This window comes from Halichoerus grypus, chromosome 1 (genome assembly GCF_964656455.1).
Source record: "Halichoerus grypus chromosome 1, mHalGry1.hap1.1, whole genome shotgun sequence".
Classification (NCBI taxonomy): Eukaryota; Metazoa; Chordata; class Mammalia; order Carnivora; family Phocidae; genus Halichoerus; species Halichoerus grypus.
The window spans coordinates 106972541-106992156 of NC_135712.1; the positions used below are offsets into that span (position 1 = coordinate 106972541).

At 35.5% G+C, this 19616-nt stretch overlaps 1 long non-coding RNA gene across 6 annotated transcripts in view; it reads right to left on the reverse strand.

The window, feature by feature from the left end:
* LOC118535137 (uncharacterized) overlaps positions 1 to 19616 on the reverse strand; it is a 371536-nt gene that overhangs the window by 195309 nt on the left and 156611 nt on the right. The window lies entirely within an intron of this gene.

Sequence of the window (19616 nt, forward strand, 5' to 3'; positions counted from 1 at the left end):
CAGAGTCTTATGTTTTGACAAAAGCCCCGGAGCCGCATAGTTTATAGAGAATGACTCTTATACACACACAGATATCTGACATGCTTGCCTTGACATTTATGTGCCAACAGATGGGGCTTCCCATTTAACAGTAAGGCGGAAAACCCCCAAGTCACATTGAGTGGTTTGCTTCTCTGCATAAAACACAAGAGTAAAGAAGAACACACTTCAATCATTCAGCAAGCACATCATAGATCTTTTATGCTGTCAACTGTATTGGTGTCCTTGAAACACAGAGAGCACCTCCTCATTCCTTCTGAGAATTTGTGCATTTACTGAAAGCTGTATGTAAAATTAAAGAACACCCTTCCTGTCAAAGGCATAGATCTGGAACTCAAATAATGTGATTTCATCCTGTCCTAGCCTAACTTGAGGAGAGGGGCATTTATTCCAATATTAGGTTATTGTTTTCTGTTTCTTTTAATTTAGTATCTAAAACATCAATGCCCTCAACTTCTTTAGTCATCTTTTTGATAGGTGTATGTCACAAATCCCCTACCACATTTCTCTACCCCTAACCTTAGAGAAAGAGAATAACTTTAAAAAAAAAAATCTTTTAAACCTGCAGTTTGGTAACATTACCCATTTGTGATCTTCAGGCTGCAGGGAACCTTCAATAGTACATAGATATCTTGAAGAAATTGTTTATTACAGGTTGTTTCTTGTCTGTCACCTCTGAAGTCCAATCTATTCAGTATCCAATCCCCACTATTCCACTGCAATTGTTCTTACCAATCTAGCCATTACCTCTGATATATCCAATTCAATGGATAGTTTGCAGTTCTTATCTTTTTTTCTTTTTTTAAAGATTTTATTTATTTATTTGACAGAGACACAGCTAGAGAGGGAACACAGCTGGGGGAGTGGGAGAGGAAGAAGCAAGCTTCCTGTGGAGCAGGGAGCCCGATGCAGGGCTCAATCCCAGGACCCTGGGATCATGACCTGAGCCGAAGGCAGACGCTTAACGACTGAGCCACCCAGGTGCCCCTGCAATTCTTAGCTTTTAACTCTATGAAATCACGTTTTCATAATAGTCTTCCTATCTCTTTAGTGACTCCTTTAAAGCCTGCTTTGCAAACTTCTATTCCTTTGCCCAACTCCTAAATGCTGGAGTCATCCAGGCTTCCTTCTCAGCACTCTTTTCTTCATACCCTCCCTCTCTTCTTTGACCATTTCTTCCCCACATTTGGGGACCCAAAACACCACCAAAATACTGATCATAATGTCACCTATATCTTCAGAAGCTAATCTTTTACCTCAAATTTTCTTTTGACTGTCAAATCCATGTTCCCAACTTCCTAAAAAACACCTCCACTGAATGTATCACTGGTATCTCAAACTCGGCATTTTCAATCTGAACTTGTCATCACTCCTATTAATTTGCTCTATTTCTTTGTTCCCTGTTTCAGAATATAGCTCATCATTTATCCAGTTGCCCAAGCAAGAAATCTGAACATCATCCTTATCTCCTTTCTTGCCATGATCCCCTACAACCAATTAGTCACTGAGTCCTAACTTTACTATTCTCTTAATACTTCTCAGACCTGCTCTCAAAGTTCCATTTCTACAGCTCAGTGTATGAGTTCAGCCATTGTGAGTTCTTGATGGAATCTCTACACAATGTCCTAGCTCCCTCTCCATCAGTCCTTCACACTTCTCCAGAGTGATATCCAAACGCACAAATTAGATCATACCATTCCACTGCTTAGATCTTTAATGGCTACCATTCAACTTCAGGAGGAAAGAAATATAATATCATACGGGATCTTTCAGTAGTGAAATCTTGTCTTTTGTGCAGTTGTATCACTCTACATACCTTCAATACCACATACACCATTTGTGGCCGAGCTCAAGCGCACTCTGAGCCCTCATGCTGAATTAGATACTCCCCAAGGCTGCAATCACACCTTAGGCAAGTATCTATAGAGGAGTCATTATATGTTATAATTATTTTTCTCTCTTCATTCTCAGTCCCTTAAAAGGAATAAATTTATTTCATTTCTGGACTCCACAACATCTGGTACATAATAAGAATTCAACAAGTCTTTGCTGAGTGTATGTCTGATTATAATTGTTTGTGAAAATACAAAAATTTTGTTTCTTCTTAGTATATTTAATACCTATTCTTTATTGAAAAACATGGCTTAAGGAAACACCTTCTGTTGCTAATTCAAATGAATTCAGAAGTTTGAATAATCACAATGGAAGAATAATAAAAAGGTCAAAGTGAAAATCAAAAGAAAGATCGAATGATACCATAAACCAAAATTATGAATTACACAGTCTTTGAGAATAATTTTTTAATTCTAAAGATGCTATTAAATAGGTTTAATTGGCTTATACCTAGAGGGGATATTTGATTTTATATTTGAATTTAAAATGTTAAGAAAATAAGATCTGCTATGGTCAAGGCAAGAAAAGGGACAAATGTCACCTATTCCACCCAACAACCATTTTACAGCCTTCTAGATTTGCAAAAATCACTGTGAATTTTCAAAGACTTATATATAACAAAATTTGCCTCCAAATTTTGGATGGTCCAGTCAGACAAAGACAGAGCAAGAAATTCAATATACCTAAATTTCAATAGCATTAGTAATTTCTATTTCACTTTCCACAAACATCAACAAATAGAAAGGTCTGAAACTGTGACTCCCAGCTAAGGTCATATATCATCTAAGTTGTACTTAAAATAAACCCGAGGGATGCCATAACATTTTTCTAAAAAATCTAAACTAGAAATTCACTTTCATGTTAAAAATGGATATCACCTTTTAGATTTTGTGTTGAGGATTGCCAAATCCAACAGTGATTTGGGAATATAACAGGCAGGAAACCTAGAGACTCACATTGAAAATACTGTATGAAATAATGAGACCTATTTGTAAATGAGAGGAATTTCATTGTTTGATTTCTTACAAATCACACTATATATTGATTTTAATGTTCTAGATGAGATATGAATAACCAAAACAACCACAAAATTTATAATTATGAATATACTTTAGTGATAGCTATTAATATAAATGCTTTGATATACAGAATAGCTCTAAGCTATTTCCACAGAGAAAAAGATCAGTATAGCACTAAAGAGTAAATTATACATTTCTTCCTTCTTAAATATGTGGATAAGAAATAAGATTCCTGGGGCACCTGGGTGGCTCAGTCGTTAAGCGTCTGCCTTCGGCTCAGGTCGTGATCCCAGAGTCCTGGGATCGAGCCCCGCATCGGGCTCCCTGCTCGGCGGGAAGCCTGCTTCTCCCTCTCCCACTCGCCCTGCTTGTGTTCCCCTCTCTCGCTGTGTCTCTCTCTGTCAAATAAATAAATAAAATCTTTAAAAAAAAAAAAAAAGAAATAAGATTCCTAATTAATTTATTCCTTGTAGATTAGAAAATAAAAACCAATGTATTAAACATTTTAATATGTTAGAAGAAATTAAAGATGCACTAAGTAATTATCACAGAAAAATCATGCACCTAAAAATGTATGATGGAAAATTAGAGAAATGGCTAAAGTCTCTTGAAGTAGGTTAACATATCCTGGAATTGACAGAGAAGACCGAAAATTAATTCACTATACAAATAGAGTGACAGATAAATAGAAAAGGAAACTACTTTTAGTTACAATGAAATAAGGAATCAAATGAGAAAAAATGTTATTGGAAGCAAGGAAAGTTTCTGGAGAGTAACTGAAATATATATTGCCTTATATAAAGTACATGCCTTTGAACACAGAAATTCACATCTAGGACTTGATCCTAATTAAATTTGGGGTAAAATATGCAAATGTGTTTGAAGAAGGATATTTACCATTTATAATGATGGAAACTGAAACCATACTTAGTTCCATCAATAGATGATTTATGCAACAAATTATAGTATATACACATAATGGAATGTTAATCTGTCATTAAAAGTTACTTCAAAGTGTATATTTATTTAAAATACATTTTCTACAATCAATATGACTTAGACTTAACTCTTTATAAAGAGATAATCAATTTTTTAAAAATGTACCATGAAAGAAATAGGCCAAGGTTAAATTGGATTAATTAAGTAGGTAGAACCACATGAAATAAAAGCGAATAACAGATTTAGAGCTCAATAACATCTTAGATGTAATTAATGAATATAAATAACATAAGCTGTGCTGTAGTAGTAGAAGTAGTAATAGCCTACAAATCTGGTGAGTGATAAAAACATGATTCAAACCTAGGCAGCTCGGTTTTGGAGACTATATACTGAACTGCTTCCTATACATGCTGCTCCTCTGCAAATAGATATTCAATCAGTTTAGTAGGAAACAAAACCATGCACCTAAAATCATACAACTAGGGAAGAATTGAGAATTACTGGGGCGCCTGGGTGGCTCAGTCAGTTAGGTGTCCTACTCTTGGCTTCGGCTCAGGTCATGATCTCAGGGTTGGGAGACTGGGTCCCGAATCAGGCTTCACTGGGCATGAAGCCTGCTTAAGATTAAGATTCTCTCTCTCTCCCTCTGCCCCTCTCCCACTCTCTTTCTCTCAAAAAAAAAAAAGAATTGAGAATTATCAAGAGAAAAAAAGCTACTACATGAGTATACAGATGAGTATATAGGAAGTAGGCTTGGAAATTAAAGTAATAGTAGATTTAAGAAGTTGAAAGCAACTTTTGTAATTTATGAAAACACAGAAACTGAGAGTGATACAGGCCATATAGAGTCTAGTGGTAAACAAACAAACAAAACGAAACAAGCAAAAACAAAACAACAACAACAAAAAAACCTCATATCCCATGTAGGGATCTCTTCCCTAGGAATATTTGCGGTCAGCCAGCCCTCTCTCCTGGGTATTTTTGGTGAGTCAGTCCTATTTCCCATACTCTTCCAATTCTAGCTGTAGAGTTCTAATCTTTACAAGTTTCTTAAATTGAACAAAATCCCCTTTTCCAACTTCTACACATTAAACCCAGGAGTGTCTTAAAAGGAAACAAATGTTCTATCTCTTCTATATAATGGTACATAGTCATTGAAAATAACTATCTTGGGCATTTCATTTTAGCTTTTTCTTCTCACAAAATATCTTTAAGTTTCTTTCATAAATACAACACCTGTTCAATGAGTATATTCTGTCCTCTGGGCACTAAAGAAACAAAGACAAATAAGGAAGTTACTGTTCTTCAGTAACTTACACTCCAGAGTAGGAAAACATTGTATGAAAGAGTGACTAAAGATGCTCTTTGCTGCTAGGTCAGAACAGAGTATAGTGGGAGTATAAAAGATAGAGTAACTAGCCCTGACTCAGAGGGAACCAAAAAAGTTTCACTGTGAAGGTGAAATTTTAGCTGATGCTTAATTAATGAGCTTTTCTAGCAGACATGACACTAAGCACAGAGACTTCACCATGGAAGAGTTTGATTTGTTTACAGAACAGAAACTATTGTGCCTGGTGAATAGGTTGAAGTGATAGAAAAAAGCCAGATCATTGGGTCTTTTGGGCTGGAGCAAGGAATTTGCATCTTAGTCTATGAAGGGTCTGCGTGGGAAAAGGTGGTTTTCTGATGAAAATTTTTAAATGAGCGCTCTGCGGGAATGAATGGAAGTAGAGCAGTCAGAGGATAATGCAGTCATGCAGCTAGAAAGGACTGCAGCTTAGTCTAGGTTGGGGGCAAATGAAGTCTAAGAGAAGTAACTAAATTCAAAAACTGTTCTAGAGGTAAAATTGACAGGACTTGCCAATGCATAAGGAAAGAAAGTAAAAAATCAAGAATCATAAGAATTTGGCTTGAGCAATGGTGGTTATCTTTTACTGAGATGGGAAAAATGAGGGTGGTACAAGTTTAGAGAATAAAATCAAGACCCTGGTATTGAATATGCCTCTGTGTCTGTGTGTGTGTGTGTTTGTGTGTGTGTGTGTGTGTGTGTGTGTGTGTGTATGATGTCTATCAGACATCCAAGTGTGTGTGTGTGATGTCTATCAGACATCCAATTGTGGGTGTCAGGCATTAGAATTCTCAGGGAAAAGTTCTTGGATAAAGATATGAATTAGAGAGTATTGGAAGCATCAAACCAGAAAGTATCATCTAGGGAACGGAAAAAGACCAAAGACAAAGCTCTGCTTCCTACAGTCTTTAGAAATCAATTAGAGAGGAGGCATTAGCCAAAGTGTGTGAGAAGAAATGGATGTTAAGTATGAAGAAAACTGAAAGTGTGAAGTGCCACAAAAGACAAGAAAGGAGAGTGTTTCGAGAAGGTGGAAATAATTGTGTCCAATACCACAAAGAAATAGAGAAATGGCTATTGGGTCCGTTAGGATGGGAGTTACTAGTAATCTTGACCAACTGGGGTAGAGTCAGGGAGTAAGGCAGACTCATGCCCATTTAAAATAGGTGGACCAGACAATGGAAATAAAGTGATGGAGACAGTGTGGATACCTCTGTGGGGAAATTTTGTAAATTCTTTCCTGAAACTAGAAATCTATTTTCTTTATAATCTCTTAATCTACTACATTATATAGACTATCTTGGGGAAAAAAGATGCTAAGTTTAATGTATTGCCTGGCACATACTTGCACTGGATATTCTTTGCCTTTTCATATCAGTCCTGCAGCCTTCTCTATCCTGCTCTGTGCTCTGGCTTCAGCCAGGGTCTATTACATTCAGCTTTCTACATGGATTTAGCAGATGGGAGACACCAATAGAAGGAGAGAGGGTAGAAGGGGGCAGAGAAGTCAGGGTATTTATTCTCTGCATTTTGCCTGGTGGTCCAAGGTTTGGCAGTAGTTTTTCTCTTCTACCTAAGGTCTCAGCACCTGTTGAGACCTTGTACATATGGTCACTCACTGGCTTCCAGTAACAGCTACCTTTCCTTGTCCTTTCAAGCATAAGGAGGATAATGGCTTCCTGCTATTTGCCAGCCTGTCCTTGGGTATTTCACTCTTCTTGATTGATTCCTGCAGCCCTACCTACACTTTGTAAACAGCCCCTCCACTCAAGTTTTTTCAATTGCCCTTTGGAGTGTGCTCTTTCCCACCGGCATCCTGACTGATATAGCCTCAAAAAGGGTTTGTTGAAAGTATGTGGACTATATTTTTCTTAGAGAACACGTGCTTTATGATCATTGTCAAATATTTCAGCCTTTTCTGGAATAAGGCAGGGCAGTCAGGAATAATGGGAAAAGCAGAGAAGAAAGAAAGGGAGGGAAAGAGAGGAAGACCAGTTACCTTCCTAGCCATTAGAATTTTTCACTCTGTCTTCAACTGAGTGAGCTATCTCAATTTTCTCCAAGTCAATCCTATTTTGGCACAAAAGCCAGCGTTTCAGGATGCAATCTTCAACATGTTAAACACATCTCTCTTTCTGGGATTTCAGATCCCTTTATTTTAAATAGAGTTAGATATATAATAGTGTGTTATATTCAGATAACGCATTAAAGAATAAAATTTCCTTGGGTCTCTAGGTTGATAATACAATATCTCAGCCCCCTGAGCCCGATGTATAATGCCAGGTATTTGCTTCCTGACAAGAGGTTTTATATCAAGACAAGTTCAGGGAAAATTTCCCTGACTGATTTAAATTCTGATGCTATAGCCACTGATCTCAGTCACAAAGATTTTGGGGGACATAATTTTTTCCTCAAGTTGTTGAATTAATTAAAAGGATACATGGACTCTTTGGGGTATTTCCTTTCAGTGAGAAACCATGCTTTGTAGATAAAAATATTTAATTTTTGTCAAGGAAATAGAAAGTGCATATTTTCTTTTGCATTTTATTTATCTTTTGTATTGAGTTATAACGTTTAATCTAAGTTTCTAGGGGAAAAAATCTATACTGAAAAAGCCTAAAATATATTAAAGTCCTTCTATGGTGGACATGTCACTTTTGCCAGTCACATCTAGTTTCCCCTTAACCTATGTTTCCTTTTCCAATCTCAACATAAAAGAAATTCAGTTTAACAACACTAGATTTTTTTTCCCCAAAAAAATACCCTTACATGAGCAACTCTTTAAAGGTACTATCCTAATTATCATAAAGCACCACAAAGCTTTGTGTCCATAGCCTAGGAAACTAATTTCTAAAAGAAACTTTCAATGAATGGGTTGGGGAAATAATCTCATCTATTATCTAGCTAGATATTGTTATCTAGCATTCAGTACGATGTTCCTTTGGAGTAAGCTTTCATCAGAGATGTTCTCAGCCAGTACCAGAAATAGAGCATTTTCATTTGGAGGCTCCAAAATTGGATTTAGTACTTTAGAAATAGATATAGACAGATGCATTTGCCAGCACATTGGTTTTCCAAATAAATTCTGAAGAAGCTTTCAGGCCTCGTACCCTATTATCCAACTTTTATTTAGACTTTGGGGGATATTTGGGAGAGCAGCAGCAATGTGGGGGCTAAAAACAAAAGAGGCATAGGAATTTTGCTTTGGTCATGATTAGGCTGCCAGCATTCTGGCCATGGGTTGTATGAATTGCTGAAGAGACTTATCAGGAATAAAACAAAAGGTAAGTTGGTTTTACCAGTAAGAGTTTTTCTTCTGGAGCTCCAGAAATAAGTGACTATACGGGCTTATCTAATTTTCCTACGAAGTGTTTCACAAATGCCTTAAATTTGTGTTTTTAATAAAAAGAAAACTACAAATGAGTAACATTTTTCATCACCTCCTCCACCCCAATTGCTTCCACAATTAATGATTACTGTTTGTCTTAGTTCATTCAGGCTGTTGTAGCAAAATACCCCAGACCAGATAGCTTTTAAACAACAGAAATTTATTTCTCACGGTTCTGGATGCTGGAAGTCCAAGACCAGAGTGTCAGCATGGTAACCTCTTCTGGGTTGTAGAATGCCAAACTTTGTAAAATCACGTAATAGAAGGGACCAGAGAGTTCTGTGGGGGACTCTATTATAAAAACACTAATCCCTTTGTGAGGCTCCACCTTCATGACCTACTCCCCTCCCAAAGACCCCACCTACTAATACCACCTCCCTTAGGGGTTAGGATTTCAACATATGAATTCTGTGTGTGTTGAGAGAGGGGGACACAAACATTCAGACCATAGCACTTGTTATTCTATGACAGTGGATTAGAAAGTGTATGTTGAACACATAGGGAAAGGAATGAATGAGAGACTAAGAAGGAAAAATCATTAACAGTTCACAATTAATAGTATTTAAATTACTCTACAAATATTTATGTATTTTTCTCTTCCACAGCCTCTCCTTCAAATGGTTGCCATGTAAACTGTGAGTTTTAGAAGACTGAAGCCCTTGAGATTCAGTGTTTACTGGTTAAGACTGTGCATTTTAGTCATTTGATTAAGGATAGTGCTAAACTCACTCAAATAGCCACTGGCAATTGTCCTTGGAGTCACTGTCCTTATAGTCACTAGTTAGAGAAGCCCGCAAATGTAAGCCTTGAAAAACTAATAGGAGTAGACAATTCCTCAGCGATTATGGTGCAATAGTTACAATACTTTTTTTCTATATTTGAATGAAAGGATCATGATAAGTCAAGGATAAAATTTGAGTTTTGCACAGTTATCAAAACATGTTTGTGTGTTTGTGTGTACATACATATAAAAACAGAAGAAAAAAAAATCATTCCAGAAGTTTGGAATCAAAAGGAAGAGCTATAATGGGACAACACCATAAGGTTAAAATAAATTCTATTTTTTAATGTCTTGACAAATGAGGCTTTGGGCCTTATTTTATTCATCAACTGAGATTTAAAATGTGAATTATCTTTAATTCCACTACTATACTAATTTACAAGGGACAAATTCCTAAGTTATGTTATTTTCCTCCTTGACTTTGTGTAGACAGCCTCTGTCCAAGTTCTACTGCTTTGCAGATGGAGCATTCTCCAAAGCTACCAACCTTTCCTGCACAACCCACAGGCCTCTGCCTGAGTTGAAACTTTTATCACAGAATCAAGTATTCTTAGAATCTCAAGGACAAGAAATGGCATCTAAATCAACCCAGGGTAGAAATTCCTTGTAGATTAGAGCATCCCTGACTGACAGCCACCTTGTCTCAGCAGAAACAATTGTAACTAAAGGAATGAAAGAGCAAGATCTAGTTTATGTGTGGCCTGCTGGGATGACTATGAAATAATCACTTGATTATTTGTCAGTGAAATATAAACCAATGCCCATTTACATAGACTTTTGTGTAAAAACTCTTTATAACCTCTAAAATACTATAAAATGTGCTATTATAATTCTTTATTATTTCACAGGTCAACCTATTCCATTTATATTTATCTCTGGTTATAAGTTTTCTTTTCTCCTTAAAAAGGGCCAAAGGTGTTTCCCTAAGGCTCCCCGTTGAACAACACAGACGAGTCTACTGGTGATGTTGTCCCTGAATGTCATGAGGAATAAATGGATAGTCATGTCAGTAAGGTCAGGCATAACTACAACATCAGTTACAATAAGAACACTGTCTATTAGATACTTACAAGCTGCTCAATTATTTCAAAATCTTGATGGAACATTATACCCTTTTACCAATACATATCTCTTAGTTTCTGAGTTCTTCCAGCCAAGGTCTACACCTTTAAGATTAATTACACAAATCTGAGGTATGGAATAATAAAACTTCTGCTTTGAAAGGAACCCAGGGGCCACTGGGTGGCTCAGTCAGTTGAGTGTCTGACTCTTGATCTAAGCTCAGGTCTTGATCTCAGGGTGGTAAGTTCAGACCCCATGTTGGGCTCCATGCTAGGTGTGGAGCCTACTTAAAAATAAAAATTAAAATAACAAATAAATAAAAATAGCCCAGGAAGCTAAATCTTGGACTGCTCTGTTGAGGGCTGCTCAAGCTCTCCAATATTCTATTTTTCATAATATTAGGACCCACATATGGTAGACACTTCTTTATGATCTCATATTCTTTATTGGCTGCAATAAACCAGTTTGGTAGACTTTTACTAGCAGACTGGTGGTAATTTTCTTACACCAAACTTCAAATCCTGGCACTCCAATTAGTAGCTTGTATACACACCTTCCTCCATAAGGCCTTCCCCATTCTACATCTCTATGTTCACCTCTCCCTGCACTCCCACACCAGGATTTTCATCTCTGTTACAGCACGGGCATTCTGTCTTACACTGTGGTAAGCCATTCTCTTGCCTGTCTTTCCTAATGAGTCATAAACTCCTTAGATGGCTGATAATGTGATAAATGGATGAGGTAAAGAATGAAGGAATCATTTTAATAAATGACAATAGAAAGAATACTCTGTTTTTCCCTCTGCTGTGTAATATTTTTAATATTGTCTGTGTTCTCTAATAGGATAATATTTCTTAGATTTCAAGAAATCTAAATTTATTATCAGTTAAAATTTTAATATATTTCAGAACAAGTTGAAAAGTTGAAAAGTGAGCATTGTTTCCAGAAATGGCCTATTGTTGAAGAGATATATCTTAGTGCCACAGTTATCAGTCAGAAGTTATAAAAACTCATAGGATAAATAAAATTAATATTCCCTGACTAATTTAAAGATTCAGAGAAAAAGATCATGTTTATAATCAAATAAATATGGGATATTATGTTTATAAATATGTTTGTATATAGTTTATAATAAAATAAAGATGGATAATAGGAAATTTCATATTTTTAAAATACAAAACATAAAAATATTGCAACTATGACAATCCCTTCAGACTAAGCTTCCAGCCCCTGGGGATCTTTGTTCATTCTGTGTTTTTAGGAGAACTTTGGTAGAAAACTGTAGTCTATAAAGGGAATGAAAACAGTTGTAAGAGCAAATGGATGACAAGTAACATGTACATCTAAGTAGGCTGATACACTATGTAATTACACAAAAGATTATCTTACTTGCCTTTCTTGTCAGTTTGTTGTCTCTCCTGAATTTAAACCTGGGATTGATTTATTCCATAGACATGTTTTCCCTCACTATGATGCAGGCACTGACCAGGCAATGGAAGTATGAAGACAAATGTGACACGGCTGCTTGCCTCAAGGAGCTTTCTGATGAGTACGTGGTAATGGACATTCATCCAGTGGCACAGGGGTTATGATACAATGAGGCCCAAGAAAGAGGCAATCAGAATAGTCTTCTGGAAGCAAATATCTATGCATTATACTTTGGGATTTTAAAATTGAGCAAATTAAAGAAAACATGAATTCTAAGGTAAGCCCCAGAGAAATCTTTTCTGAATTCCTAACATGTTCTGTGTATAAATATTCAACAGTTAATCTGTTGCAGATAGGATTCTGTAAATAAATTCAGACATGACCTTCATTTGCTTTGTGCTTGGCTAGAGTAACAAAGCTCCTATAACTACTGAGAGCCCCTGGTTTCATTATAACAACAATATGGAAAAGCCACAGACCACTGAAAAAAGATTTTGAATACGTTAATACTTCTTTTGAAGCCATGGCAACCATGAAACAGTTGTAGAAATAAAAAGTTTTGAATGCTTGACATATTTTTAAAAAGATTTTAGTGTTCTAGATTTGCACAATACTTAATATTATATAAGACATTATGAATCTGAAGTGGCCAAAGGCCCCTTTGTCCAGGATTCCCTGAATAATTTCAAGTTGAATAGGAATTTTTCAGTGTTTTGTCATTTTGAAAGTATTTACAATACTTTGCAAAAAACCATTAGCCATTCAGACATTGAGTAATGTCATAGGATTTTGTAGATTTTATTCCATACCTTAATATGAGCCAGGAGTAAGACAAATCACTACATTAGTGAATAGATTTTTATTTCACTGAAAATAATATCTGGATTTTTCAGACTTTAATTTTTACAGACCATGGCCAATGGCCTCAAAACAGCCCCTGGGTTACTGAATAACATTTCACTAACCTATTTAGAAGCATCAGTATTATGTTTTCATGATTGAAACTAAAAAAATGAAATAAATTTCCTTTTTGTACAACTTTTCTCCAGGATTTAATACCACAGTGTTTAATATTAGTTCAGTGACCTTTCTTGTTATATTTATTCACAACTGAAGGAGGGTAAGAGTGAATTCTTAGACTAAAAAGACAGAATTCATTTATCTTTAAGAAAAGAAAAACATATATTTGTCTTTATGTTTTCTTGTCACGAACAGCCAAAATGTGTGCATGTCATTTAACTCCATAATGAAATTATATATTGCTCAGACCACTCTGTACAAAGATTTTATTATTATTAATGATTTTGACATCACAAAGATTAATTTATTATTACTGAAAATCAATTGCTTAAAATAAGTTTTGAAAATGACTCAGTTGAAAGATAATTGAGTTGCATCTAAACAAAATGTTTCAGCACCAGTGAAGCATGAATCATAATTTTTAAGTAAAAATGTATGGTTTTACATTTTTCACATACTCTCTAATAAGATTAACATTAGAAATGAATGAGCGCAAGTTCCATCTCTATACCCAGCACTGACAAACACTGAGAAATTTAGATTTTTATGTCATCATGTTCATAGGAACTTTCCAAATCTTAACTGCAGCATCACCGTCAAACCTAGGCTTTTGCATCTGCTGATTTCCTTGGAAGCACAAGCCATTAGGGACATTGTTTTCAATAGACTGGTCAAACCATATCCACATATATGTTATTGGTCATGAACTAAATCTATCACAAAGCTTGAAAACAGAATCAATTCCAGATGGATGCCCTCCTGAATAGAGCCTCCTAAATCATGAATTCCTGGTACAGAGGATCAATGTTGCCTTCTTTGTTGAATCCTCAGTGCCTGGCACATAGTTTTGATGAATAGATGTTTGTAGAATAAAACTTCCCATACCATTGGTTAGCTACATCAACATGAAATACGAAGAATATCCCAAGTTCTAAACTTAAGGTAACTGCTGCCAATTGTCTGTCCTTCCTCTGAGTTTCTACAGCACTTGTCTACAAAGCACAGATGGAACTGCACTGCCTTAAATGAGATACTTTCTTCTTTCTTTTCTTCCCTTTCTTTTTAAATTTGATATATGCCATTCTTTAAACAGGATGTAAACACCCAGAGAGCAAGAACCCTGTCATATGTCTATTTCCAAACAATCTTGTAAAGCAAAAAGTTCAAGAAAAATTCAGATAAAAAATAATGTTCTATTTTCTTCATGAAATAGACTTACTCTTTTATGATCTTCATAGCTTTATCAATCTATTTGACAACTTACAATAAGGGCAATCTGTTAACTAAATGTACTGAATCCACATGTATTTTAAGATAAGATTAATCAAGTTCTGATCATTTTAAAGATACTTGGCATAGAAAGAGCATTTTCAAGAGCAAATTCTTATAACATAGTGACCTAAATAGAGTTCCCTCCCTCTCCCCATCCATTCTCTACTTTAAGCTATTTCTCTTTCCTGGCCAAGTGCCTCCTGGAATCTATAGGTTTGTAGACTTTGAACTCATTCTGGCATAAGGAACTAGTGTGGGACTCTATCCAAGTGTCAGGCCAAGGACAAAGAATGGGAAGCAACAGGAACTGGCAAGATCTTGTCACTTAGAGTTTCCAAGGCAAAGTTGCCATCAGCATCTTATGAATGTGGAGAGTGTTCCTGACCCTGGGAAGACCAATAAAGAATGAATGGGAGAACAAAATTTTTCCTGCAGTTGAGGTTTGGAGAGCACAGGAACATAACAATCAAAGTGGATTTGCCAGATGCCTCAATAGGCAACTGACAGGCTGCCTGCCTCTATGACAGAAGGCCACAGAGATAGAAACCCCTCTTCCACATCCCACCACCTCTGGAACTCCCACAGTTTCAAATACCGCACAGCCAGACCTGAGCTGTAATGAGCCAACAAGGAAAAATCACATCTACAAGAGGCCATCAGCCAAAAGAATCACAGAACAAATTTCCAATGAAACAGAATGGCTGTAGGAGAAAATGTAGCCTTGAATTAAAAAATAATAAGAACAACACTAACAGAAATTTCAGAATGTGACCCACTTCTCAATACCTCTACCACAGCTACAATATTTCATGCCACCACCCTCTCTTGTCAGTGTTATTACAGTACCTCCTATTGCTCTCCTTATTGTCTCTTCACACGGAAGACAGATTTTTCTATCAAAAAAGCAAGTCAAAGAGGAGGTACTGTGGAAGATTTTGGCAGCGAGGACTTGGTTTATGAATCTCCCAAGACCTTTCATAAAAACAGACAGCAACTAGGAGAGCAAAAGCAAAGAGCCATGGATAACATCAATAACAAAACTAGGTGATAAGACATCCCCACAAATAAGGAGGTGATAAAAGCCACTAAAATCCATGTGGTATCATGGTGTATGGGAGGAAGTAGAGAGAAGGCACTTAGGCTTTAGCTAGCCCTGAGCATGGGAGAGCCCTAAAATCATGAATAAGTACCCTCTGGAAAGCACAGTGGACCAATCTAAAAGTCACAAGGAAACTTTCAATTCACAGTGAGTGAAGACTATTATGGACTATACTATAATCTGGGCTAGAGCAGTCTGGGTCTTATAAACTCCTGACACTAACAAATCAAAACTAACTTTCAAGCCAAAGCCCTACACTATAGAAAAATTGCTTTTAATTCTATATAAATTGAACAAGACAGGAAAATATGGACAAAGAAAGAGATGATCCATGTAACACTGGAGGAGGGAAAAAAAAGGAAGTAGATTGTAACTTTCTCAACCCAGAAAAAAAAAAAAGGAAAAAGAAAGAAGAGCTTAACAAAAAATATAAATCACAAGCATAAAGGAATAAACCAAACAAATCAGGCATTACACTAAACGTGAACACTAAAATCTATCATTAATCAGACTGGGTTAAAACAATAACAACAAAAAAGCCATTAAGAGAGAAAATCCTAAGAGTTCTCATCACTGGGAGAATTTTTTTCTTTTCTTTTTATTGTATTTTTATGAGATAGATAATGGATGTCAACTAAACTGTGGTAATCATTTCACAATATATGATACATAATATATGTGGTAATCATTTCACAAACCATCATGTGATACACCTTAAACATATACTGGGATGTATATCAGTTATTTCTCAATAGAAAAAAAAAAGGCTATTTGTTGCTTCAAAGAAATACATTTATAATAAAGTTATGGTAGAAAATAACAAGTTAGAAAAAGAAAAAAAAAAAAAACCAGGCAAAGGCAAACAAAACTGAAGTCAGAAAAGCATATCAAGGAGTGAAATTTAAAGTTAAAAGCAATAAATAGGATACAAATAGATACTATATCAAAATAGAAGTTCTTCTACAACTTATGAAGAAAATACAATAATTATAAATATATACAAAACAATTAAGTAATTAATTATATAAAGCAAAACCATTCAAAATGGAATAAGAATTTGATATGTACCCTATTAAAATAAAAGCCTACAATAGGTTTATTTCAGAATGAGACAGATCTAGACAACAAAAAATATACAGCATATATTTACCAAATTGATGATTTGTCTGGCTATAAAGAAAACCTTGCTGTCAGAATAAAATCCAGTTAAGTTAGAAACAGAGTTTATTTTTTAATTGATTTATTCATTTTAGGGTGGGGGAAGGGCAGAGGGAGAGGGAGAGAGAAACTCCAAGCAGACTCCGCGCTGAGCACAGAGCCCGATTTGGGGCTGGATCTCACAACCCTGAGATCAGGACCTGAGCCGAAAACCAAGAGTTGGAGGCTTGACTGACTGCACCACCCAGCTGCCCCAGAAACAAAGTTTAAAAAAATAAAACCCTCAAGTACTCAGATATTAGGAAACGCTCTCCTTGAGAGCAGTTGCATCAAAGAAGATATAAATGTGAAACAATAAACTATATAGGAAGCAATGAAAAGAGAACACTTTATAGCAGATAAAGTAGTATGCAAACTTTACTAGAATGTAAGCACCTTTATGGCAAGAATTTTGAGTTTATGTGTTCCTAAATCAGTGAACACAGTAAGTGTTCAATAAATATTTACTGAATACATTCCAAAACTAATGAGGCACAACAAAAACATTATTCAGATGAAAACTAAAATATTTGGTACTCACCATCAAAATTATAAAAAGAATAACAAATAGAAAAACATAAAATGAAATTAATAAGAGGAATCCCCAAGTTAATTTTTAATGAAAACAATAAATCCAAAGCTGGTTCTTTGAAAATATGAAGATTAGTGATTAATCTAATCAAGATAAACAGAAGAGGGGTGCCTGAGTGGCTCAGTTGGTTGAGTGTCGACTCTTGGTTTCAGCTCAGGTCATGACCTCTCATCATGAGATCCGTCCCATGGCGGGCTCTGTATTCAGCAGGGAGTCTGCTTAGGATTCTCTCTCTCCCTGTCCCTTTGCCCCTCCCCCTGCTCATGTTCTCGCTCTCTCTCTAAAATATATAAATAAATCTTAGAAAAAAAGAGGTAAACACACAAATGAGAATGGAACCATAGACAAAGGAAAATGAAAATAATTATCAGAAAATATTATATGTAACTCTATAATTTTATAGACCTCTCAAGAAGGATGATAAATTTATAAACCTCTCAAGAAGGATGATCTCCTAGCAAAAGAGAAAACCATTAAATTTGGCCTCAAGAAGAAATTGAAAATTTGAGTAAATACATTACACTAAAGAAACTACAAAGGTAAAAAAAAAAAAAAAAAAACACTTGTATTATTAGAAATGCAATTGTATGAGGGGACTCAAAAGAGCATAGTTGTAATCATTGATTTGAAAAAATATATAACATTTTTGTGTTTGTATCTAAGTAGGCATCCCTCCATAAAACAGTCACAACTGCCAAGAAGAGAAACTTTCCCAGTATCTAGAAAAGTGGCCAATGGGTATACCCTAATACCTAACAACTCTTTAGAGAGGCTTTCCCACAAGAGCTTAAACAGCCATGATCAGGAATATCAACTTGTAATGGTGAAGATCTGAAGATAATCTAAATGTCCATGGGAGGGGGATAGATGAACATATTGTGATGCATTCAAACAAATGACTTTATGCAGCAGTTAAAATGGTTACAGCTCAAAAATATGTTGAGTGAAGAAAGCAAGTTGTAGAAAATTATTGGTATATGAAACCAGTTATGTAACTTTTTTAAATAAACAAGACAATGACTATGCATCTGTTTCAGACACATATGTCTGTAATGAAAGCATGGAAATGTGGACTGGATACATGGTAAGAATGGATTGCCTGCAGACAGAAGCAGTAGCACACACCCTAGAAAGGGAAAGATGGGAACCTCAACTTTAATTTTCACCATTTAAAATGAGATCTAAAATAAATACAACAAACTGTCAATATGCTTTAAAATTCTGGAAATACGCACAATTTTGTATAACTCTTAGTCAAAGTTTTAAATTTATATTGCCTCTCAAGAGCTCTTTTCTGCATTCCTTTTCTCCTGTATGTTCCCAGTTTCCTGAGAGACACCCAGTACTGTCTCTTTCCCCATACCAATTCTCCAAAAGCAAACCAATAGCTGCTGTTGGTATTTAGTGTAATTTAAAGCAGCTTATTACTCTCAGAGATATCTAACTATTAAATCTATATCTGTATGTTCTTTCCAAAAATTAAAATATCAGAACAGGTAGTTGCATCTTTGTAATTGTAGTGATGTTTTTCTGGGAAACGGTTTTCCCTGGGCTCCTGGAATCACATCTGCTAGGCAACCTTTTATATGCCTGTGTGTAATTCAAGTCCAGCTCAATGAAAGCAATTAACTTGAGCATTGTTTTATTATTACATTAATGCAAAAGACTTGCATAGGGACATTCTAGTATTCACAATACTGCAAATAATTGCATAAACACACTTCTCAGTTCCCTAGATGGATAGGGTGACCAAACACATGACAAATCTGTTTTACTTAGAGAGACAATAGTTTGCTAGTGAATATGTGTTTAGAGAAATATAGGTAAGGGACATGGTTGAGTTTGGAATTAGGCACTTGATACTCTCAAGGATGCTGTTTCTTCTCAAGGCTTCTTCTTCAAAGAGACCAGAAGGCTATTTCTCTATAATGTACAAGCTGCAGAGCAGGATACAGCTTTTTGGCCGTGCACATACAGGCAGATTGCCACTGGCTGGAACAGAAAGCTCAATAACTTGCCCATTAGCATTGGATTTAGACTTTTACTTCAGCTTGTTTTAAATAATTTTTAACATAATCCAAGATTCCTTTAATGAGTACAAACAACATACACTTTCTAATAAGTCTGGTAAATGTATTTAGATTTCTGTACCACTTAATATCAGGTAGTACACAACTTATTATATTAAATAACTAAAAGCTTGGTATACTAGTTTTATTAGTTTTTTTTCTTAATTGGCCTATTATACCAACTTATAAAATCTGAACATTTCTTATAAGAATTAGAAACTTCTGTTTCTATTATACTGAAGTCAGATAAATGACTCATGAAAATGTTAGAATCATACTGATAATTTAAGTATATATACATATATATATATACACAAGTATATATGCTTAATTTAAGTATATATATACACTTTATATATATAAACACATATACACACACACACACACACACACACACATATATATATATATATATACACACACACACACACAAATCAAATCTTTGATTACCTAAATTTAATTTTTGTTTT